General features: G+C 43.8%; 1 long non-coding RNA gene across 1 annotated transcript in view; it reads left to right on the top strand.

The window, feature by feature from the left end:
- The window catches only part of LOC128345012 (uncharacterized), a 96,727-nt gene extending 71,703 nt beyond the window's left edge, over window positions 1-25,024 (top strand). The window contains exon 2 of the long non-coding RNA XR_008316185.1: window positions 24,151-25,024. This is a non-coding gene — a long non-coding RNA (uncharacterized LOC128345012). The remainder of the gene's footprint in view (window positions 1-24,150) is intronic.
- The last annotated feature ends 541 nt before the right edge of the window (window positions 25,025-25,565 follow it).

The raw sequence follows: 25,565 nt of genomic DNA, 5'->3' as shown, positions 1-25,565 counted from the left end.
CTGCTCACACAGAGGCTCTCTTGTCCAGAGCAGCAACTGTGTGGTCTCAACAGGTTGCTGCTTGAAAGTGGGCTGAACGAGAAGGCAGGCAGGCCCGCCGAGGACTCACACAAGCCCCGCCCATACTAACCCCTCAGCCAATAGGCTGCAGGAGCAAGCCTCATGCTTCATTTGAACTGAGGCTGGAGCAAAGGAGCCACGCCCCGAACGGGTCGGAGTGAGTGGCTGTATTGTTTATATGCTAATGCTAAAAGCCTGAAAGGTAAAATGGAATAATTAATTAGAGTACCTAGTACAAAAAGCTTTTACAAAAAGTTTTGTTTTTATTGTTTTTATTATGCTGTAAACCGTCCTTAGCCATTTTGGAAGGGCGATATACAAATCAAATCAATCAATCAATAATAAAAAGCACACACAGAGAGTGCTTTGAACAGAAAGAAAACATATATTGAACATATTAGACACCTTGAAAAACAATGCAAATCAGTGGGATAGCGATATCCCTAGATCGTAAACCTACAGAAAGGGCAAAGTAGGTCATATCATTCTAAGTCTGTTGACAGTGGCTGACATGATTGGTTGACATGACGCACAGAATTACAGAGCTGTAACATGATGCCCCAATGAGATTCAGAAGCAGCAGGTGCTAAAATAGCATTTCTGCAGGTTTCCCTATTGTTGCAAATGGGGGGAAACTGCTTCTGCATCTTCTGCTTCTGAACAGCATTGGGGCTTGCTTAGGAATCTGCAGCAGTCCTGGGGTGCAGCATCGCGGTCCATAAAGCTGCATATCATGTCATGCAAAAAACAAATAAAAATGAAATAGGGTTTGTTGGAAGAGGTGTTGCTCTGCACCAAGAAAGGCATGCCAATGCATATAATGTGATGACTAAATGTATTTTATTCTATTCAGTTGTGCAAGGGGTGTCTCCTAGTCTGGGTGATTCTCCCCTCCCTCTTCATCCCTCTATGTTTCTGGGCTCCCCAGTCTCCAGGAGAAACTTTTGGGGAAGATCGGAGGCCTGATGTTTGGAGGAGGAAGAGGCGGAGGCTTTCGCTTATGGGGAACCTTGAGATCATTTAAAACCAAAATGAACATTAATATTTCAGAATTTTTTCTTTTTTAAAAAAACTTATCTCAATACACGCTTTTTGAAGACATCACTGTGCCTTTCATTTTTGTTGAAAAATTGACAATTTAAGCCTAGGTGCCTCACAGAGCTATATGACTTCAGAAAGCAGCACTATCAGTGTGCACAGCACAATGCTACTGAACTGGAAAACATTAGTTTCTTTACACTCCAGTATAATTCCTTACAGTTTTGTCATACCAATTGTAATGCTCAGAGGAAATAATGATACTGAAGCTATATGCACTAACACAATTCACAATTACTTAATTATTCATAAAATAAAATAAAAAATCACAATTAACCTCACAGAGAAAGATCTTAATTTAAAGCATCTCTATTTAGTATTTAAACCTTATATGTTTAATATGGGGACATTTTGCAGCTAAGTCTTCCATGCTGTTGTTTAATTTCCCTTTCAAACGGGAAAGTGAACTCCTTTTCCCAAATGAATATAATGCATTTTAATAAATGGAACAGAGCACAGTTAACTCACCTTCCAGCAATCAGAATTCATTATAACAGTTTATGGTTCTATAATTTTAATGCACTTTGTTTTGGTTCATTGACAATAACTTCCATAAATATTACTATTGTTTTGAATTTAATGAACCCAATAGATGTTATCCTATTACAGAGGCAATTTCAAACTATTACATTCTGTATTTTATTATTCAAACACAGACACCCTTCCACTATCTCTCCCCATTTTAAAAACAATCAAATTGCTAGATACAGTACTCTAGCTATTTTACAATGTGAAAGTTCTTCTGAAAATAATTTACATACATAGAATTGTTTGTTTTATGGCAATGTTGAACTGAGGTTTAAAATGTCATAGGAAAGGAAGGGTGGTGCTGTCGAGGCATTGCCGACTCCTGGCAACCACAGAGCCATGTGGTTTGCTTGGTAGAATACAGGAGGGGTTTACCATTGCCTTGTCCCGCATAGTATGAGATGATGCCTTTCATCATCTTCCTATATCATTGCTGTCCGATATAGGGGTTTCCCATATTCTGGGAAGCATACCAGCAGGGATTCGAACCAACAGCCTCCTGCTCTCTAGGCAGGTTGCTTCCCCACTGCGCCATTACAAAGTGTACCATCAAGTCAATTTTGATTCCTGGCTCCCACAGATCCCTGTGGTTTTCTCTTGGTAGAATACAGGAGGGGTTTACCATTGCCTCCTGCGCAGTATGAGATGATGCCTTTCAGCATCTTCCTGTATTGCTGCTGCCCAATATAGATGTTTCCCATAGTCTGGGAAACAAACCAGAAACCTTCTGCTTATTAGTCAAGCATTTCTTCACTGTGCCACTTAAGGCTGGTGTGCCATTAGGTGGCTTTAAATGTCATAGACCTCTAGTATATAACTGAGGATGTAAAAAGGGATTCTTAGAAGGTCAGCTCTCACAACTTCGCAGCAATGAAAACTGTCGAGTTTTTGTCTGAAAAGTGAAGAGCTCTTTCCAAGGAGTGGGTGACAAAATGGCAAATGCAGTTCAATGTAGGCAAGTGTAAAGCGATGCATTTTGAGGCAAACCCCCCCCCCCAAACTTCACATATGAGCTGATGGAGTCTGAGTTGCTGGCAATTGACCAAGAGAGAGACCTTAGGGACGTGGTGGACAGCTCATTAAAAGGGCTGACTCAGTTTGCAGCAGCTGTGAAAAAGGCAAATTCCATGTTCAGAATCATTAGGAAGGGGACTGAAAATAAAAATGTTAATATTATAATGCCCTTATACAAATTATTATTATTATTATTATTATTTACATTTATATCCCGCTCTTCCTCCAAGGAGCCCAGAGCGGTGTACTACATACTTGAGTTTCTTTTTCACAACAACCCTGTGAAGTAGGTTAGGCTGAGAGAGAAGTGACTGGCCCAGAGTCACCAGCTAGTTTCATGGCTGAATGGGGATTTGAACTCGGGTCTCCCCGGTCCTAGTCCAGAACTCTAGCCACTACACCACACTCGCTCTATGGTGTGGCTACATTTGGAGTACTGTGTACAGTTTTGGTCACCATATCCTAAGGAGGACATTGTGGAACTGGAAAAGGTGCAGAAAAAAGGCAACCAAGATGATCAGGGGCTTGGAGCACCTTCCTTATGAGGCAAGGCTACAGCATCTGTGGCTTTTTAGTTTGGAAAAGAGGAGACTACGGACAAACATGATAGAAGTTTAGAAAATTATGCAGGAAGTGTAGAGAGTGATTATTTTTTTTCTCTCACACACACACAACACTAGAACTAGGAGTCATCTAGGAGGAGGCAGGAGGTTGGTATTCTCTCCGATGGGACTGACCCCACTGATGCTGGAAGATAGCTTCCAATCATGGTGGAAGACAGCTGTCAAAGAAAAGCTCCCTTTTTATGGCTTTTCTCTAGAAGCGCTGCAATCCATGGGCTATGAACAAGCAAAAAAAGGCTTTAAAGCTAAGAATATTAGATATGGAATGTCAACAGGAGATAAGTAGGGCCCCAAAATGACTCAAAATATGGAGACTTGCCATTAGCACCAAGCCAGCTGATTTCTTCCAAACCCTAATAACCCCTAAATATCATAGAACATTTGTGCTGGCTCACTTTGATGTATTGCTTTCAGTGGTTTTATATGGTAGATATGGTGGGATTTCTTATTCTGAACCCTACTGTCTATATGATACGCAGGCCGTAGAGGATATGGGTCATGTTTTATTATACTGTGATTTTTATAGGGACTCGCATGAGTCATTAATTTTACCTCTGATTAAGGACATACCAAGCAGTATAGATGAAGCATATATTTCATTTCCTCTTGTCAGACATCAAGCCACTGTTGCTTACAATGTGGCTAAGTTCTGTTTAATAGCAATGAATATACAACAGCATCTAATAACTAATGTAGTGGAGTAATTTACTATGTCACTGTATATTTGTAAAGCTACAGTGGTCCCTCGACTTATGAAGATAATCCGATCCGAACGCACGTTTGTAGGTCGGAATTTTCGTAAGTCGAAAAGCGCATCCACGGAGGTCCGGAACACTCGTAAGTCGAGGAAACTGCATCTAAAAATTCGTAGGTCGAGGAAGCCGCATCTAAACTGGCAACGACTTCCGGTATTTTTTGTCGTTCGTATGTCGAAACATTCGGATGTCGAGTGCTTCGTAAGTCGAGGGACCACTGTATGTAGTTGCTAGATTGTTGTATGGGCCTGACATTGGTTGTTTTGTTTTTAAATGCTTCTGTACTGGTCAAAGTCTGTAATAAAGTTTATCTATCTATCTAGGAGGAGTCAGTCTGCATGATAAAACTTGGAGACCTAACATACTAAGGACATAAGAACATGAATACATAAGAACAACCCTGCTGGTTCAGGCCCAAGGCCCATCTAGTCCAGCATCCTGTTTCACACAGTGGCCCACCAGTTGTGGTCATTCATATGACCACAACTTCTGGAGCTAGGGCTAGGGAGGGTTGTGGGACGGGCAGGAGCTTTCCTATCTTCCCCCACATGATCCTCACTGCTCCCTGTCTCGCCACATGCACACATGACTAGCACACAAGCGCTCCTGGAGCAGTGAGGGGGATGGAGGAAACCCAGCTGCATTCTCCAATATCCCACAATGCACTGTGCGAGGAGCGCAATGCATTGGGGGAGTTCCATGCTGTTGGGCCGCTCCTTCGACCTGGCTCTATGGAAGCTCAAGTGGTGAGGTAGGAGTGCATGCCCCCCCCACCTCACTTTTAGCATGAATACACAACCTGCACTACCTGACAGAGGAATGCCGGGAACCAGACTGATCCTGGCAGTTCTCATGACTAGCCCTACTCGGGTAGGGCAGTGCTAGCCAATATAGGGCTGGTTGTGAGAACAATTTCATGATCTTCCTTGACTCCTGAAGTAGGCCCCAAGGATCTAGTAGTTCAAGTTAGTTAGTTTCTTTATTATATTTTGTTTAAAGTGTGGCCTTGTAACTTATCTCTCTCCCATTCCTTTCAAACCCAGGCCCTTACCCATTTCCTAAAATAAACCACCTTTTGATTTAGTAACTGCTCATCTGTGTCTAGTGTGTCTAATTCTAAAATTCCCCACTGCCTATTTTTTGCGGCACACTGGTGTGTGGGGGAGTAGCTCTGTGGCTAGCCATCCTACTCTGTCAGGAGGGCCGTTAGAGGGGCCTTCTCAGTTGTCATGCCCTGCTTAAGAAATACTCTCCTCAGAGACACTCACATGGACTTGTAACACGTTTGGAACCAGGCAATGACTTTTTAATTTGCCAAGACTTTCCAGGATAGTTGGCTTTTAAAGCAGGGTTTCTTAACCTTGGGCCCGCAGATGTTGTTGGACTACAACTCTCATCACCCCCAGACATGACCTTTGTGGCTGAGGATGATGGGAATTGTAGTCCAACAACATCTGGGGGCCCAAGGTTAAGAAACCCTGTTTTAAAGGAATGGTGATGGTTTTGCTAAACTTGAGTATTTTGGTATGGGGATTTCTTTTGCTTTTGTGGTTCTAACTTAGGAACATAGGAAGGTGCCTTCTACTGAGCCAGACTGTGTTGCCTCAGCAGCTTGGTATGCATGCAAGTAGCAAGCCAGGTTAATATTGTTAGACTTCCAGTTGGTGTATGTAACTCTAGAAGAATGACTTAGTCTATGTTATTAGATGAACCAGAAACAAGCAGACAACAGCTAGAATAGCCTATTTAGAATCAATATATTGAGAATAGCATAGTAGGGCTGTCTCAGTCTGAGACCCAATAAAGTACTGGCTCCTCCTTTGCTTGGGCCTTTTGCCTTCTCCCTGCTGATCCTATCAGTAGCAGAAAAGGGCCCTCTCTGAAAAGAAGGGAGAGTCCTTCGATCCTCACCTGAACCTGGCTGGTCTTTTTACCTAATGGGTTTAATGTCCAAGTATCACCAATCTGAATGAATGAATTCCGAGAAAACAGCATCTGTGATATGTGAGTTACCCTTTGCATGTTAGACGATAAAGAGGATTTAACCTTGAATATTATCTCATTTGAGTAAACATCATGAAATCATCTGATGTTCAGAACACAGACCATCAGTATTTTCTACACAGACTGGCAGCGGCTTCCCCTAGGTTAAAGGCATAAATCTCTCTCAGCCCTATCTTGTAGATGTGAGGGAGGGAACTTTGAACCTTCTGCATGCAAGAGCAACCCCATCCCTTAAGTAGGGGTGTGCACAAACCAGCCACCGCGATGGGGGAAAGGTCTGGAAAGGGCCAAAGAATGTATGAACCCGGTGATTTTTGCCACAAGGAAGGCTGGGGGGGGGACCTCCACTGACCTCCCCCCATGGCCTTGGAGAAGCCCCCTGAAGGGATATATATATATATATATATATATATATATATATATATATACACACACACACACACACACACACACACACACACACCCTGTTCGCCCCCTGTTCAGACCACAGACTGAACCCCCGGCTGTTCGGGGGTGGTGGTTCATGAATCAATTTTTATATATATATTAAAAAAAATTGACTCGTGAACCACCACCCCCGAACAGCCGGGGGTTCAGTCTGTGGTCTGAACAGGGGGTGGTCTCCCATTCATATACAAACCAGGATGACCCTGCTTAGTAAAGGGGACAATTCATGCTTGCTACCAGAAGACCAGCTCTCTTCCTGTAACATTTCATTATAACTTTTAACCTTCAACCTGAGACATGATTTTTTACTCATGAGTAGGACCTCCTACTCCAAAGTAACCCCATTGGTTATACTGGTTGCCTCCCAACTATTCCAAACAAAAAAACCTACAATCTATATATATAATTCCCTAAGGTGTACCCGTGGCAATTCCCATGAGAGTTTGCGAGCAGAAGCACCATGGTGATTGGGCAGTGGAGTTTCCATATGCAGATAAGGGGGAGGAGCCTGTGGCACCGTGATGATTGGGCAGTGGAGATTCCAAATGAAGATAGGGAGGAGGAGTCAGTAATGGTTAAGGTCAGTTGGAATGCAACTGTTACTGGTCAGAAGATGTTCTTGATTCTAGAGGAGAGGAATCTTCTATAGAAGACTAGTGGGCAGGGGTCTGTGAAGAGAGGGGTCGTGAGAGAGTAAAGAGCACATTCAGAAGAAGGAGACTGCCACTGTATGAATTCGATGAGGAAACAAGATGAACAAGATCTGTTAGCTCAGGCAGGTAGGGAGGAAGGGGAAAAGAGAGAAAAAAGAAGGGAGGGGAAGAAAGACAGAGGCGGAAAGCGAGTGGAGGAGAGAAAAAGAAAGAAAAAGAAGGGAGGGGAAGAGAGAAAGTCGGAAGGGCAGGGGACAGGCCCGAACATTTCAGCAGCCTGAGGGGAATGAACAGCCATGGCTGTGGTGGCAGCAAGGAAGCGCCCGGTCAACTGCTGCTGCTGTTTGGGGCTACTGAAGCCATTGGCAGAGGGAGGCACGCAGGCAAGGGATGGGCCCAGGCCTGTCAGTGGCCTGAGGGGAATGAGCAGCCATGGCGGTGGCAGCAGTGAGGAAGGGCCTAGTCAACCGCTGCTGCTGCTCCTGTGGGAAGGAGCAGGAGCGGGGCTTGGGTGAGGATAGGGAGGTCTCTGGGGATAAGGGGCTGCAGGTTGGCCAATAGGCACCAGCAGCAATGCAGCAGCTGCAACTAAGAGGGGTGAGGGAGGTGGAGTAAAGGGATGGAGGAGTGACCAAGAGAGGTGAGGGGGACGGAAGCAACGGGATAGAGGAGGAGGAGCAAGAGTGCAGCTCAGGTGAGAGTGGAGAGATCTCTGAAGTGAGGAGGGCTGTGGCAGTGGGTGAGGGGAGCCATCAAGTACTAGTGTGCAGATGCTCTGCACGGGTTAAGTTAGTATGTAATATTTCACTTTAGGGGAGTGCAGTGGTGACTGCCACACCCAGCTAGCTGCCCTGTGTGACAGAAGGACTCATTGAGAACGTGAGTTGTTGGTTAAGAAAAATGAACATTTCAAACTCTAAACTAACGAGAATCCATGCTTCAACATCTCGGTTCTCAGCATTTCAGCTGAAAGGACACACTGTGACTGACCTAAAGGCAATAATCACAGGTCTGGGAGCTGGCCAAGTGCATTCTACAATCTCCTGCAATCATCACACCTTTTGTTGGGTTGCTTGTCCGCAATCTTTGGGCACAAACTTCTCATATACATACAAAATCTATGTCTTCTGCCCATCCAAGCCAAACACAAATGGCAATGGTTCCATTTGTGGATGTGGTTGCCTCTCTGGGGGTATGTTTGGTTTGTTGTGTCTCATAGTGCCTACATACAGGTGAAACTCGGAAAATTAGAATATCGTGCAAAAGTCCATTAATTTCAGTAATGCAAATTAAAAGGTGAAACTGATATATGAGACAGACGCATTACATGCAAAGCGAGATAAGTCAAGCCTTAATTTGTTATAATTGTGATGATCATGGCGTACAGCTCATGAGAACCCCAAATCCACAATCCCAGAAAATTAGAATATTACATGGAACCAAGAAGACAAGGATTGAAGAACAGAACAATATCGGACCTCTGAAAAGTATAAGCATGCATATGTATTCAGTACTTGGTTTGGGCCCCTTTTGCAGCAATTACTGCCTCAATGCGGCGTGGCATGGATGCTATCAGCCTGTGGCACTGATGAAGTATTATGGAAGACCAGGATGCTTCATTAGCGGCCTTCAGCAATTCTGCATTGTTTGGTCTCATGTCTCTCATCCTTCTCTTGGCAATGCCCCATAGATTCTCTATGGGGTCAGGTCAGGCGGGTTTGCTGGCCAATCAAGCACAGTACACTGTATACTTTTCAGAGGTCCGATATTGTTCTATTCTTCAATCCTTGTCTTCTTGGTTCCATGTAATATTCTAATTTTCTGAGATTGTGGATTTGGGGTTTTCATGAGCTGTACGCCATGATCATCACAATTATAACAAATTAAGGCTTGACTTATCTCGCTTTGCATATAATGCATCTGTCTCATATATCAGTTTCACCTTTTAATTTGCATTACTGAAATTAATGGACTTTTGCACGATATTCTAATTTTCCGAGTTTCACCTGTAGGTCAAGTCTTTGCTCAGGAGAGCCTCTGCCAGTGGTACACTGGGAAAATAGTTGCTATCCCCCACCACAATCTCCTGGTGGCAGGTTCCGATGAACATAGCTCTACACAAGCAATGCCATCAGGGATGGTTTTTCTCACAATAGATGCACATGGGAATGGGATAAAAATCACCCCACTGTAGGGAGTCCATTCATTTTAGGGTAGATTTCTACCCTGCATCATATTTTTATTAACAACAGAAATATCATAACTTGAGAGGGGACATATGAGGAGATATATGGACATATCTCTATATCTGGATATATTGTATCCAGGAAGGATAAAATGTGATTGTAAATCCATCTTTCAGCATGGTCATACATTCAGTTAAAAACCTGATCTAAGAACATAAAAAACCACATTTCGGTCTTTTGCACATTCACTCCAGCAGGGGTGGGGAAAGCTCAAAAGCACTTTAAGTGGTCAATATAAAATTGATCCAAGTCATTAAGATATACTTGAGTTATACTTGAGGAGTGCTAAACAAGGTTTGTAAACTTATAAAAACTTAACTTCCATAAGGAGTTTAAGAGTTCTTCCCATTACATCTTTTTTAAACAAAACAAAACAACAACACCCAATTGCTGTATTCTTATTGCTCTTTGATGTTATAGGTGTTCAAATAGTCTTTATTATGCACTTTTAAAATACTCCGAAGCATATTTATCTGGAAGGTTATAGAGATAATTACACATTGTGAATGCTGTGTATGAATATAATGATAATTATATGCCTACATAGGTTTTCCACTGAGTGAGAATAAAAAAATTCCTGTTAATTGCACAGTATCTAGTCTTAATTTGCAAAGGCAAGACAGATACAGATATGCAGGTGTACGAACATTTTCCTGGTCACACTGCATATCCCCTATGGTGACATTTCAGCAGCACTGATTTTCATAGAGACCTGTCGCATCTACAGAAACACTTTGTTGTGTTACATGTTTGAAACAAATAAAAGCAATTGCTCCATTAGAATGATGCTGAAAGTTGGAATTTTTCCCCCTCACATACCCAATGCTGAACAAATTCACTCATCTAAAATGTAAACTTCAAATTAAATTCACATTCTAGTTAGTGACATGAGGAGGATCAGCAGCACAGTTGTCTCATTTGATTAAAAATAAATTTCCATTGAGTGAAATGCACAGGTTTAAGCTGATGACTGATGTACTAAAAATCAAAGGCCACATCTTTCCCCTTGGCTTCCATGGCACAAAGCAAAGTATATGTCTAACTTGCCCATAGATGTCAATGACGCTTAAAAGTGTTTAATGTTAGCTTTGCTGTACCCTAGTGTATACAGTCCAAAGCTTGATAATATATTTAACTGATTTTGGCTGCCCCATAATTTATTTTATGGCTGCTTTCTGTCCCATGAAGGAATTTGGCCCCTAGGGGAGGCAACTCAATATCGCAGGGGCTTGAGGCAGACATCTCCAAACATATACACACACAGTCATTCCAGTTCAAAGCTTTATTGTAGCCACAGTGGTGCTGTAACATAGGAAACATAGGTAGCTGCCATATACTAAGTCAGACCATTGGTCCATCTAGCTCAGTATTGTCTACACAGACTGGCAGCGGCTTCTCCAAGGTTGCAGGCAGGAATCTCTCTCAGCCCTATCTTGGAGATGCCAGAGAGGAACCTTCTTGGAACCTTCTGCTCTTCCCAGAGTGGCTCCATCCCCAAGGGGAATATCTTACAGCGCTCACACATCAAGTCTCCCTTTCATATGCAACCAGGGTGGACCTGGTTCTGCTCCATTCTGCCTCTGGCCTTGGGCCTCTGCCTAGACAGGAATACCAGGTCCTGCCTCCCTGGTGCAGCTCCACCCCTGCCTTCCTGCAGGTGAGACATCAGAGCTCCTGCTGGTCTTGGTTCCTGTGACCCTCCCTGCTTCAGATACCTCATCGAACCCACTGAGAAATTTCATGGCTGTCACAATTCTGCTACCACAGGTATTGGCTTTGTTCATCCTGGGCCCCTGCAGCATGTGTCCTAATAGTTTTTCTGGGTGCTCCGGATGTCTGTTTGCCCCCACCCCACCACCACTGCAAGCTTTGTTTTGAGAATGGAGGAAGCTGGGGGCACCCGCGAGACTGGATTTTTTAATTCCATTCCACCGTGTGCTGCCTGTTATCACCTCTTCAATTTACAGGGCCCCCATGCTACAGCCTGCCTCCCCCATCCCCCCCCCGGGCATGCTCCCCCACGGCTACTGCTGCGCATCAACTTCAGCTTGTCTGTGTCTTCCGGAAGAGTGCTCCACTGGGGACAAGGCAGACATTCTATTCCCCAGTGCAGCACTTGTCTCCTCCAGTTTCTCTTTGGGGAGGAGACAGGTCCCAAAAAAAACAGTGGAGAAGCAGCAGTGGCAGGTGGATGATGCACATGACAGACAGAAAGGGGGAGTTTGGCTCAGCTGCCAGGAATCTGCTGCTGCCACTTGCCAAGTTGGTTGGTGCCGCTGCTGGTGGTACCTTAAATGGCACTGCTTTCTCCTTGTCTCTTCTGGGAAATCCCCTTCTCTTTCTCTGAGTTGGGCTGCAGAACTCTGTGTTTCTCCTCCGTCCTGATCTCCCTCACTTCCGTTTTGGTAGGAGGAGGACACATGGGAGATATTAACTCTGCTTTGAGAGGACTTTATGCCTCTCCCCCACCCCCGCCACCCCACCCTTTAGATTCTGCCAGGAGTCCCTAGAAGAATCTAGAAGAAATGTAGATAGTTTGTCTCAATTCATGATTTCAAAGAGTTAATATTTCTGAGTTCAAATTCATTCTGGAAAAGTCCTATGAATCCTTACTCAGAAGTAAGTCTCACTGTGTTCAATGGGCCTCACTCCCTAGTCACTGAGTTTAGATTAATATTTCAAAATCAGCCACTTGATTAATCCAGTGTATATATTTGGTAAAGTAAGGGCTTTTAAATCAATTAATCTAACCAACTACATGCTACAGCCCCAGTAAGTACTCTCAAAACTAAATTCCTAAGTTAGATTCAGTTTTCTAACACATTTTATTTATGTTGTTTCCTCTATTTTGATGGATTGAAATGAGCTTTGCTGCCACAAAATCAACACTAACGGTGCACAAGGGGGTGGAAGTTGGAGCCTGAGCCAGGACCTGTGTGTCCCAGATCTTTTTCACGATACAAGATTAGAGGAGTGTATACTTTTTCATGTCAATAATAAAAGCAGATCACTAAATGAAAGTGGTTAGTATGGAAATCCATATTGCTACTATCAAATACAATACAGGTGACCAAGCAGCAGGACTACATTGCAGTCACCCGGCACTATGGATAAAATTCTCTGCACAATTCGAGATTGGAATAGACTCATGATTATTTTATTGTAATACCTTAGTTTAACCAGGTAATGGGATGTTAATCTCAGCAGAGATTAAAAATATCACGCAACGGGTGTTCATTTCAGGAGATATTGCACTTTCAGTTTCAAATAAAACTGCAGCTAAACTGCAGATACTTTGGATTCAACATGACCCAGGAGTGTACCAGTTGCTAGCGCTAGTTTTCTTAACAGCTTTAGTTATGTGATAAGTGTGGTACATCACCAGGAGTAAGAGAATGGCACCACAGGCCACACCTCTGCTTTGAACTTCTGCTAAGAAAAAGAGCCAACAACTAACTTGGCCACCAAAGACAGAAGAAAGAGCTAACTTGGCCACCAAAAACAGTCCTACTAACAAAGAAAGAGCTAACTTGGCCACCAAAGACAGTCCTACTAGTAACGACTTACATTTCAGAAGGCGCTATATTATTCCAGCAATGTTGGGCGGCACTTTTGAAACTAACTATGGTTGTTTTTATTGTTACAAATAAGCGTTAGCTTTCATGGGCAACGACTCACTTCATCAGCTGCTGAAATGGAACTGGGGGAAGCACAGTAGAAAGCATATAGAATGTAAACACACTAAAGAGGGACAGGGATAAAATATCTTAAGTTGAGTCTTTATAGCCCCGCCCCCTGTGTCAGATGTCAGTGTCTGACACCATTGCAGAGGGTGTAGTATAGCTCACAAATGGGGTCACGCGGCCCCATTTGCGAGAAAAATCAGCCAGCACCGTGTTCTCAGTGCAGCCAGAGCAGTTCTCCCTGCCTTTTAAAGGCAGGGAGTGTCACTCTGGCCATGACGCAAATGCGGCGCTGGTTGATTTTTCTCACAGACAGGTCCATGCGGCCCTGTTTGCGAGCTAAACCACCGCCTCCCCCCCCTCGGCTGGCGTCAGATGCAGTGGGTGTGGTGTGAGGCGTGGTCGCTGAAGGGCATGCAGTGGTGGCTCTGCCCCTGACACTAGCCTGGAATGCAAGCTCCAGACTTAGCACAACTACTTAGTGCAACAGATTGGCGCTCACACAACATCCCTCTGCAAGCGGTTAGTTGCTCAGGGCAATCCCTGTCCATTTTTTTTTTAAAGGTATGTGGTGACACCAAGCCTGAAGAAATCCATCTCATGTTTATTTTTAAAACTAATCTGCTTTTTAATAATCCTTGACAGAATGAAAGGGTTTTACTTACAAAATGCAGTACAAAGTGTACCTAATATAAGAAGCAAGAAGAAGATGTTCTATAACTTTTCAAAGGTGGCACTATGTCAAATTGATCTGTGTGAGGGCTATTCCAATCTCACATTTCTATTTGCATGATTTTTTTTAATACGCCAATAATTTCCCTCCTGTCTCTTTTTGAAATCTCTGGAGAGATTTCATAAAAGCAGGACACTATAACAGAACGGGTTATTTCCTTCCATGACCTGAGGCTGCCCATTTAGAAAATAGTGCTCTGAGAACCCTGCCAAGAGAGCAAACTGAGTAAGATGGTCATGAACAAATTCCAGCTGGCAGAGGCTTACAATGTGCAATGGATAGACTTGGAATGGATACCTGGGTGCTTGCTCAGCCATGAAGGCTGAGAGACCTACTGGGAGACCTTGGGCCAGTCAGTACCTCTAGAACTAACTTACCTCAAAGGACTGTTTTAAGGATAAAATCAGATGATCCCATATGCACTGCACTGAACTCCTTGGAGAAATGGTGGGAAATACAAGCCTGCCCTGATGTTCCTTGCAACTCCACAACACAAATACATGGAACCTGGGACTGCACAGAGGCTACAGAGTCAACCAGAGAAGTCAGTGCAGAAGTCAGATGTGTGAAATCTCTATTACCTATTTCATCTGCATTACTTCTGAAACGGCACAGAGAAATCTGACTGGGTGGGAAGCACTGCGCTGTTGCTTTTTGTTCCCATTGTTGCTGCGGGTGACCTCGCTTCATCCCTTTGCATTTTTGCTGTAGTACAGAGCACAAGAGAGAGCATAAGATATACACTGGATTCTTCCAACATTGTTCTTGAATCCCTTAATATACAGGGGTGGTGGTTTATGCTTTGGATGGTTCACCTACTGTGTCAACTCGGCGCTTTCCAGATTACCCGCTATAACAGCGGTAAACTGCTTCTCCTTGGCAGGATTGTATCAAAAACGATCCCCAGAATCTCAACTCCTACAATGGGAAAATACAGCTACTTTTTTGTGACACACATGCTATGTTGTAGCACTAAATCGCAAAGATAAAATCCAAAATAAGACATCAGAAATGTGAATGCTACCTCGCTGTCAGTGCAGGGACTGCAGTGTCACAACACGGGGAGTACAGAAGCACGCTTAGTAGATACATAGTGGCACTGCTGTAGCCTTTAATCTGGAAAGCGCCCTGGTGAGAAGCTGTTACAAATGAAAAACTTTCAAACTGTCTCAAACACAATTCCTTTAAATGGAGTCAGGACCCTATTAAGTTGCAAGTCATCAGATGATGGGAAATCAATTTAAAAAAAAAACAAAAACATATTTTTATGCAGCCCAAAACTTACGTCTCTGGGTGGTTTACAACAAAGCAAAGAAACAACAGAATAAGTTAAAACATTAGTTAAAATAAATAATAGAAAAATTAAAACATTAATTAAAACAAAATAAATAATACAGAAAAAGTGAAAACATTACAACAATTTAAAATTTTACAACAATATTTTAAAACCATGTTAAAACTATTAAAACAATATTTAATTAAAAGCCTGTGTGAATAGATGCATTCAGGGAGTGCATTCCAAAGCTTCAGGGCAGCAGCGGAGAAGGCTCGTCCTCAAGTAGCCATCAAATGAACTGGTGGCAACTGCAGATGGACCTCTCCTGATGATCTTAATGGGCGGTGAGGTGGTTCATGACGAAGAAGACGTTCTCTTCTTATCCCAGACATTCAGTTGAGTTGCAAGTTATCAGATGGCGGGAAATCTTAGTGTGTTTGCTCTTATCATGTGTTTTAGACTTTATTGTTTAAATATTAAATGCAAGCTACTTACAAATGACTCTATTTGTGTACCTTTACAATGATTCTTCCTTTCAAATACAGTATTAGAACTTACAGAAAACCCATTTGCTTCTTGGATCTGAGCCTGTGTGAATTCAGATACTCTAACAATCTACCCAGTTAGATATGCCACCCCTGGCGATGACTGGGCCTTGCCATGTTATCACTGCAACCTCATACCCTCACTGTATATTCAAAATGGCAGTGCTCTGGGGGAAGATTCAAATCTGAAGGGCTGTCACATAAGAGAAAAATACTTTTTTCTCTGTTGTCAGGGCAGGACTAGACCCAATGGTCTGACATGACAAGGAAGCAGATTTAGGCTAGACTTTCAGAGGCATTTCCTAACAGTAAGGGCAACTGTCTGCTTTGTGAAGTGTTGGGGTCAGAGCTTTTCAAATAGAGGCTGGATGGCCATCAGACAGGGATGCTGTAGCATTTGCTTGTTGTGAGCATGGGGCTAGATTAGAAGACCTCCAAGGTCCCTTCCAGCTCCAAAATTCTATGATTCTAAGATGACGGCAACAACAGTTACATAGCAAGAGCTTCAGAGCCTTATGGAGACAGCAGAGGGTCCAGGCTATGCAATGCACTGGGGTGAGAATCGTATCTGGGATAAGACGCAAGGACAAAAGGGAAGGAAGCATTTTCCTCACAGAAATACAAACAGGATTCCCTGATATGCAAGCTCAAACCCTGTGTGTGGCCCTAGCCATCACTGCTTTTATTTATCGCATGAAAAGAGCAGCGCAGGTTGCTTTACATCATTGTAACTAGTCCTTAACTCATTTTCGATGGCTCATAAATAACAGAAGAAAAGTGAAGGGTAGTGGAAGGGATGCTATTCTGAGCACTCAAATGGCTGCACAGTGTGGTCTATCTCTCCAGAATCAAAACCTTAGATCTTAGCTAGCATCTCAAGTAAAGAAATCTTATCTTAATGAGAATGGTTTTCACTTTATAGAAATCCTTCTGAGAATCTCCTTCCTTGAGCTTTCCTTAGAATCACCACAGGTGTTTCTATTTGAGCATGACCTCTCACATTCATTTGGAATTGTGCTTTAAGTGAAATCTGATAGCAACATTCGTTTCAGGATTTTGTATGTGAATGCACAAAAGAAAACATGGTTGAAACATGTTAGGCAAGTTCATATTGTACAAAGACAGCTTTGACAAAGTTCCATCCATTGTTGTGCTGTACACTTTATGTGCACTAATGATGGAAGAATAATGGTTGCCTCTGCAGAAATTTGGGATGGGCCAGATTAAAATGAATCATTTTAAAATCATTTTAACAATATTGTAAAATAATTAGTCTTAATTGGATGGGGGGGGGCATATTGAATGGGGACCCTGTTGCACTCTTGCTCATATCATCAGAAGTATAATGGGCCTAGAGGCCTCACTGTCCACAATCCCTGCCACATAACCTTCCTGTGCATGAGCCGTTTGCCACACCCTTCTGTTTCTGGCACCTGGGAAGTTTGCAGTGGTTACTCCATTACGTCTAGATGCTGTCATTCTTGAAAGCTCTGGCTATTGGAACATCAAGAAAGAATCCAAATACCATATGCTAATATTTTAATATAGTAATAATAGTTAAACTGTATGGCTGAAAACTATACAGACTACATTAAATATAATAAATCCAAATCAATAAACAGTGAGGCTATTCACACGAGCATGAAAAACCTGGATAAAGGGAGCCCAGCCTGGTTTTGCACGCTTGTGTGAACTACTTGGATTGCACCTGATCCTGGTGGCTAAATGGCAGCAGACCCACCAAAGTAGACTCCTTCTAAAAAGAGGTTAAGGGAGCAAGCGCTTGATTGATTGATTGATTGATTAAGGGCCATCAAGTTGGTGTCAACTCTTAGCGACCACATAGATAGATAGATTCTCTACAGGATGATCTGTCTTCAACTTGGCCTTTAAGGTCTCTCAGTGGTACATTCATATTGATGGACATCGTAATCGAGTCCATCCACCTTGCAGCTGGTCTTACTCTTCTTCTCTTTCCTTCAACTTTTCCCAGCATTATGGGAAAGGGAGCTGGATATTTGCATAATGTGTCCAAAGTATGATAGTTTGAGCCTTGGTCATTTGTGCCTCAACTGAAAATTCTGGATTGATCTGTTCTATGATCCATGTGTTTGTTTTCCTGTCTGTCCATGGTATCCTCAAAAGTCTTCCCCAGCACCAAAGTTCAAAAGCGTCAATGCTTTTTCTATCTTGCTTCTTCAAAGTCCAGCTTTCGCATCCATAGAGTGTCCAGGGGGAAACTATTGTCCGAATGATTCTAATCTTTGCCGGTATAGACATGTCACGGCATCTAAATATCCTTTCCAGGGCCTTCATTACAACCCTACCAAGTGCTAGTCTGTGGCATATTTCTTCACGGCTGGATCCTTTACTGTTGATGGTCAATCCTAAAAGGCAGAAGCTATCCACCACGTCAATGTCTTCAGCATAGCGCAGGTTATTGTTGTTTCTTCCTCCAACTTTAAAGCCACACTCATCTTCTTCCAGTCCAGCTTTTCTTAGTATATGTTCAGCATATACCTACCTTGGATCCCCCATCTCTGACAGCTTTTAAAAAGCCTTTAAAGATGCATCTGTTCACCCAGGCTTTTGATTAATATTGTTTTAATGGTTTTAATGCTGTTTTAAAATATTATTTTAAAAAATGTTAAATTGTTGTAATGTTTTAAACTTTTTGTTTTTTGCCTTGTCTTATTCCCTGGCCGATCTGGAACCAGTCTGTTTCACCATGTTCTGTCTGGACAGTGGCTTTCTGTCCTGTGTATAGGTTTTTCATGAGAACAATGAGATGTTCTGGGATGCACATTCTCCTAAGGATATTCCACAACTTGACATGGTTGGTGCAATCGAAGGCTTTCCTGCAGTCAATAAAGCACATATTGACTTCTTTTTGGTATTCTTTGGCTTTCACAATTATCCAGCATGCATCAGCAATGATGTCTCTTGTTCCTCGGCCTTTTCTGAAACCAGCTTGAACATCCTGCATTTCCCATTCCACATAGGGCTCTAATCTGCATTGGACGATCCTGAGTATTATCTTTTGCTAGCATGTGAAATGAAGGATAGTGTGCAATGGTTTGCACAATCTATTCAGTCTCCTTTCTTTGGTATGGGTATGTAGCAGAGGCGTAACTAGGGAAAACGGCGCCCGGGGCAAGCACTGAAATGGCGCCCCCCCGCCCCCGACATACTACATTATACTTAGGTTTTTCCTCACAAGCAACAACCCTGTGGAGTTGGCCTGTATCTCAAACAACAGAATTATGATGCAATGATGATACACACTGATGAAGTTCACCTGATGATTATTTGGCTAAGGAGAACTAATGAATTCACTAGTCACAAGCAGAGAATCAAGGAAGCTGCTGTTCTTTAGAGGATCCACCAACTTGGACTGGTAATGAAAGAAAATTTCAGCAACACATTCAATCAGCCTCTGCAAGGTGAACTGCTTTTTTCAAAGTCTCTTTACAACTCCAATCACTTCAATTTCACAGGGTTGTTGTGAGAAGAAACTCAAATATGTAGTACACCACTCTGGGCTCCTTGGAGAAAGAGCGGGATATAAATGTGAAAATAAATAAATAAATAAATAATAAACTTCTAACCATTCTTTGGAAGCCTCCCTCTTTCTGCACGCTGCCAAGCACAAACTATAAATAGGCATCTCATTAAGATTTGGAGTCCTTTCCAGGCCTTTACAAAGCTCTCCTAGTATGGCAAACATGTGGGAATTAGTACCAATAAAAAAGGTGATTGAGTCAGAATGGGAGGTCCAGCACATACAAGAACAAGGGTATCAATAGGGTGAGCAAATGCAAATACATGCTTTGAGAATTTGACAAATAAATCTCTATATGGGGTAGAAAGTAAAGAGCTATTTCAAGCATTCTGTTTTGCAAAACTTGCCATCATTGTACAGTTTCCCAAATATCTGTTATTTGATTTATTGAAAACTCATCAGTCAGTCAGTTTTTAATTAATGCAAACTGGGAACAACAATAGGAGCTCTATTAAATGTACCTAGCCTACCAGTGATTTTTCCCCCAAAAGGGAATTTGAACTAATATATCAGAAAATGAGGAGCTATAAACATGATTAATAAGCATATTAGACTTTCCTTATCACATTTGTTGGCAGTTTTTATCTGGTCACAGCTGAAATTCCATGGAGAAATGGAATTTCAATTCTAAGCAATGTAGAACTGTATTTTGGTCATTTTCCAGTAGGAAAACAGACCTAAGTATATGATGATGGCACCTCTGTCTCTTGCATAGGAAGCTAGATCAACAGTTCATCATGAGTTTATCCTGAAAATGGTGCATTCAGATTCACAGTACTACAATAAATCTATGCTCGTGCTCTTTAATTATAGTTGAAGACTTAACATTTCAAAGAGGGGAATGGAGGAGGAGGCTTGGGAAAGAGAGTGAGCGCGCGGGGCGCAAGATAGAGAGAAGGAGGGAAATGGAGGCGACGGGAAAGAGAGAGCGAGAGAGTGAGATAGAGAGAAGGAGGGAAGTGGAGGAGATGGGAAAGAGAGAGCGAGAAGGAGGGAAGTGAAGGAGACTTGGGAAAGAGAGAGCGAGAAGGAGGGAAGTGAAGGAGACTTGGGAAAGAGAGAGCGAGAAGGAGGGAAGTGGAGGAGACTTGGGAAAGCGAGAGCGAGAAGGAGGGAAGTGGAGGAGACTTGGGAAAGAGAGAGCGAGAAAGTGAGATAGAGAGAAGGAGGGAAGTGGAGGAGACGGGAAAGAGAGAGCGAGTTAGAGAGAAGGAGGGAGCTCAATGGAGCCATTTCAGAAAGCCAAACTGGGGAAGGTTAGTCACCTATAGCAACCTGGCTGCAACATTCCACACCAATAGCAATTTCGAGCAGTTTCTGCCGCTGGAAACCCAAGCCCCTGGGTCACTCCATTTACCCGCCAATGAGAACAGCAAGGGGGAGGGCCAAAGAGTGCCTCGAGACTTCTAGGAGCAGTTATTGCAGTGCAGAGCCAAGAAGGAAGAACCTAGAGAGTGTCTAATCAGTTTTAAAACTCTCTTCTACGTCCTGCTCTGCCTGGCATTCACCAATAGCTGTACACACACACTACAGGAGTACCCCCCCCCCCAAAGCTCCCTAAGGCGCTGGGTCCTCACCCTACTGCCGCGCTCCGAGATTCTGTCTCCCCCACCCCCTTTGCCCACTTCAGTCATACTGCAGCTCCTCAATGGAAAGCCATATTGAGGCTGGAAAATGTGAGGGTGGGATTGAAGCGAAGGCGGGTAGTGCTCCTAAGGAGTAGCCTTTCTGCATGCTTATATATAGACTCGACTCACTCGAGATGAACTAAGGATCTCTGAGGCTCCGCCTCAGGATCCCTTTTCATGACCACAGGACTGTTCTGGAGCTTTGCGAAAATAAACAAGAATGAAGTACCTTTGAGTAATTTCGCAGAGCTTTCTAACCACATTCAGACGCCCCTCCTGTTGCCCATCTGCAATCTGGAGTGAAGGTTTTCGGAGGGAGCAGGGAAGGAAGGCACACGCTTAGCTGTAGCAACTTTCACATTAGAATGTAAGCCTTGCTTTTAATGGATACCACCACCACCCCTCCCCGCGCACCAAAACACACACGCCAGAAAACACCCATACAACCATTTTGCTTTTTCGTCTCAGCAGTTATGCTTAAGCTAGCGAACAATACTAATTACAACTCCAGGCAGGCGCCCACACCAAAAAACTGCTGTTTGTTTTACCTGCCTGTGAAATGAAAGCAACGAAGGTTGTTCAAGAGAGAGGGGAGGAAGGGAGACAGAGAAAGACAGCGTTTCAGTAGACTTTGCTTTGATGTGGCCAAACTATGCTCTCCCCACGGTTTTTTCTCTCCCTCCCGCCCTGCCTTTAATCGCTGACCTGGGGATGGTGGGGTGAGACAGGCAACAAGGAGATTAAAGGGATTTTTTTTTCCAAGCACAGAAACTGGAATAACAGCAGGGACGTTTAAATACCTGAAGGGTTTGTAGTGGCGGGAAACTGCCTGTGCACACAAAACGTGCTCTTTCTGCCACACTCCACAGCTTTGGGGCAATCTTGACGGGATTTAGAGGCTTCCTCCGTGGGTATGACGACGAAGACGAAGTCCACGTGGTGCAGGCAGCGGCGCCGGCGGGGCGGGGAGTGAGCGAGCATCAGCGGAGTGATATGTGATGAATGACGGTCCGTTGATGAGCTGATTTACCGAAGCAGCAAGCAGGCAGGCACTGCAAGTTTAGGCGCCCGCGCCGCGCCGCAATGGGGGGGGACCCGACCCGGGGAGGGGACTGCTCAATGCGTCCCACACTGCCTGCTGCGCCCCCCCCCCCAAATTTTTTCGAACAAAAAAAATTTTCCCCAGAAAGGCAGGGGCTTGGCGGGGGCACTTTTTGGCGCCCCCCCCCACGTGATGCAAAGAGTGGCGCCCGGGGCACGTGCCCCCCCTGCCCCCCCTATCGTTACGCCCCTGGTATGTAGACTGACCTCTTCCAATCTGTTGGCCACTGTGTCGTTCTCCAAATTTGCTGGCACAGTTTGGTTAGAGCCTTGACTGATTCTTCTTCTGTTGCCTGCCATATTTCTGTAGCTATTCCATCAATTCCTGTAGCCTTCTGACTTGGTAATGATGGGAGTGCTGATGTAACTTTGTGAGAAGAGCTCCTATATATATACACATCACAATAAAATTTTATAAAAGATTATTAATAAGATCTCATTGAAATCGCTTCTGTATGTCCGACTGGAAAGATCTGATCTGATCGTTCATTTCAAAAATGTCATGTTGTCGATAAGTGGGAGAAGTTTAGATAAATATTCCCATGTGGTCACAGCATCGCATTTTGATTGAAAGATGAAGTGTCAGATCATAGTTTTGCCAATATCAGATCAGTCTTGCACTTTTGACAAATACTTTTCGACTAGACTAAAAGACTCTCCACACTGCTTGTGTAGAGAGCCTAAAGAGGGTCCGCTCTCCCTGAAGATGAGCAGAAAGCTCTCCCTGGGTGGCCAGATCAGCCGCCCCAGACAATTACCGGCTCCACCATGGTGCTGGTTGGGGTGGTGGAGTTTGGGGTCCTCCTGGCCCTCGGAATTCCCAGAATGTCCCGCTCGTGTGCGTGGGGCATTCTGGGGAGCCCCCCAACAATGAGAGGCTTGTTTTAGCCTCCCCATCAGGAGTCTGCTCATGAGTCACTGTAGCACAGGGCCGCACTGCGGTGACACAATCTTCTGACCCAGTTTTCAGGTGCTCTCATGCCCAAAACCTGGGTTAAGCGGCGGGCTCCATAAGTGGGCTTTCTGCTGCTGGGAGCAGCGTGGCTCCCTTTGCTTCCCACTATTGGGAGGAATCAGGCTAGCCTTCCCTAGCCCGATTTTTGCTGATCATGGGAAACATTTCTAAGACTTCTTCAGTGGCAATAGTAAAACATTCTTACTTCTGCTAGTAGTCTCCAGTCCCAGCATGGGGATTAAACTGGCTCTAATTTCATCAAATATGCTCATGACACTTTCTGGGCTCAAAGTGGCCCCACAACAAGCTGTCCCAACCAGCACTGGGTAAATCAGGATTAGGAAAAATGAAGGGCATTATGGCAAACACCAAAATGAGCCCAGAGTGAGTTAGTGCTAAGCTCTGAAAGAGCCTGCACCCAAATTGCTCAACTTGACATGTCAACCACTACTGCGACATAGGCCTAGGAGACTGAATTGTTGACATTTGTCATTCAAGCCATCCCCTTTTGAATGTCCTGCCCCATCACTAATTTGCACTGATCTCTAAATAAGTTCCAGTGCTCACATAAAGGTAAAGGTAAAGTGTGCTGTCAAGTTGGTGTCAACTCCTAGTGACCACAGAGCCCTGTGGTTTTCTTTGGTAGAATACAGGAGGGGTTTACCATTGCCATCTCCCGTGCAGGATGAGATGATGCCTTTCAGCATCTTCCTATATCACTGCTGCACAATATAGGTCTTTCCCATAGTCTGGTAAACAGACTAGCAGGGATTCAAACCGGCAGCCTCTAGCTTGCTAGTCAAGTCATTTCCCCGCTGCGCCATTAGCTGGCTCACACAGACAGTCCAAATCTCGAGGAATACATGCCCCACCACTATCACCACCAAAAGAAAAAAGGTCATTAAAGGAAGGGGGCAGGAACATAGGGAATCAGAGACCCCAATACATATTGTCTTATTTCCACAATAATCACCCTATTTTTTCATAAGGGGAAAAATCAAATGAAAATACAGGTAACAGAGCCATGAAGCATAATAGTCTCTCTCTTTGCCAATTCAAAGGGTTAAAAAAAATGCATGCCAGACACTTGCTTAGAAGTACTTGTTTTGGTGTACATAGAATATTACATAGAATTACATAGTACATAGAATATTACCGGCCTACTTTACAAGACTTTCTGTCCTATAGACCTATGCCAAGGTATTCTAATCTATTTCTAAAGTCGATGTTTGCATGCAGATTTGAAGATGTCAGCTTGCAGGAAGGGAAGGGCAGGAGAGGATCTCTACCAACATCAGAGAGACCCCCTACACTGATAGAAGGACAGTGGGGTGTCTTCACCCGAAATCGCTGAAGATTCTGCAGTTGTTTATGCATGCTTTCATCAAGCTGCTTGAAATCCCAGTTAACAGAAGACAGTGTGCAGGTACAAGCTCATGGGCTTATTCGTCTTAGGACTGGTGCCAAGTTGAACACTCAATCCAGCACTGCTAGATGCAGTGGGGTGCCTGTGAGCTTGGATGGCCCAAGCTAAGCAACTACCATTCTCTTTAGGGCCAGAATCAGCTGACCAGACCACTGAGGACAGCAGCATGGGTGGATCCTCTGGATTCATCCACTAGGAAGACTGTAAGGAGGCCATTGCCATATATTGAGAGTGTTTTGGACATGACTCCACTTGGGGTTGTGTTGCACTGGAACTAGCAGTCAGGAGGACAAAGGGACTTTTTCCATGAGAGGATTTGGTCCAAGTCTCACTCCCTTATCCAGACTTCCTCCCCACTGCTCACAGATATATCACCAGCAGAATCTATTCACCTTTGGTTCACCTTTTGGCCAGCTGTCCAGAAGAAACAAGATGCAACTATTCTAGCCTCATTCTCTTCATGTAGATAAGGGGGGCGGAGGGAGAGTTGGGCAGCTAAGAAACCTCCCAGTGTAGCATTTCTTTCCTAGCCCAAATTCCAACATTCTGAGACCTTGCAAGAAGGCCTTTTCCTGCTTGGTTTAATATTGCATTAAATATTCAGACAAAGGCTGCTTACATAAACAGTGTTTGCTCCAGGCTGAGCTTCTAATGTAAAATTAAACTACAATAAATGACTGCAAAATGCTTGGTGGTTTTAATATGTCTGTCAACACAGGTTTACTAATAATTTTAGTAATATTACTAAACAGAAAGTAAAAAGAACAGGCAAAACAACACACTTTAAACTCACATAACAGAGGACTGGTTTACACGCTAAGGAGAATGCGGTGGGAATGAAGTGGCTGGCTGAATGGCTCAAACTATTTAAATCCCAGTGTTTAATGCTCCTCTATGTAAGAGAGAAAATCCCTGCAAACAGAAAGCTAGCATAGCAGGAGGAAAGTGCTAAAGAGACCAGCTGTTTGCCAGTAAAGCTGGTTTTCTATTTGCAGGAGGAAACAGAATTCTATTATGTGGAGGAGCATTCAGAAAGGTGATCATCCACCTGGGCGCTTTCCAGACTGCACGCTACCACAGTGTCACAACGTATCCCCTAAGTGTCCTTCCATACTGCCTGTGCCTTGACATCACACTCCTTGTGCTGTAAGCAAGGTGCGGTTCACATTTCTGATGCCTTCTTCTGTGTTTTATTGCTGTGTTACAGCCCTAAAACATCACATCTGCA

Source organism: Hemicordylus capensis, chromosome 1, assembly GCF_027244095.1.
Source record: "Hemicordylus capensis ecotype Gifberg chromosome 1, rHemCap1.1.pri, whole genome shotgun sequence".
In the NCBI taxonomy this organism is placed as follows: Eukaryota; Metazoa; Chordata; class Lepidosauria; order Squamata; family Cordylidae; genus Hemicordylus; species Hemicordylus capensis.
This window is presented reverse-complemented; position numbering and strand designations above follow the sequence as displayed.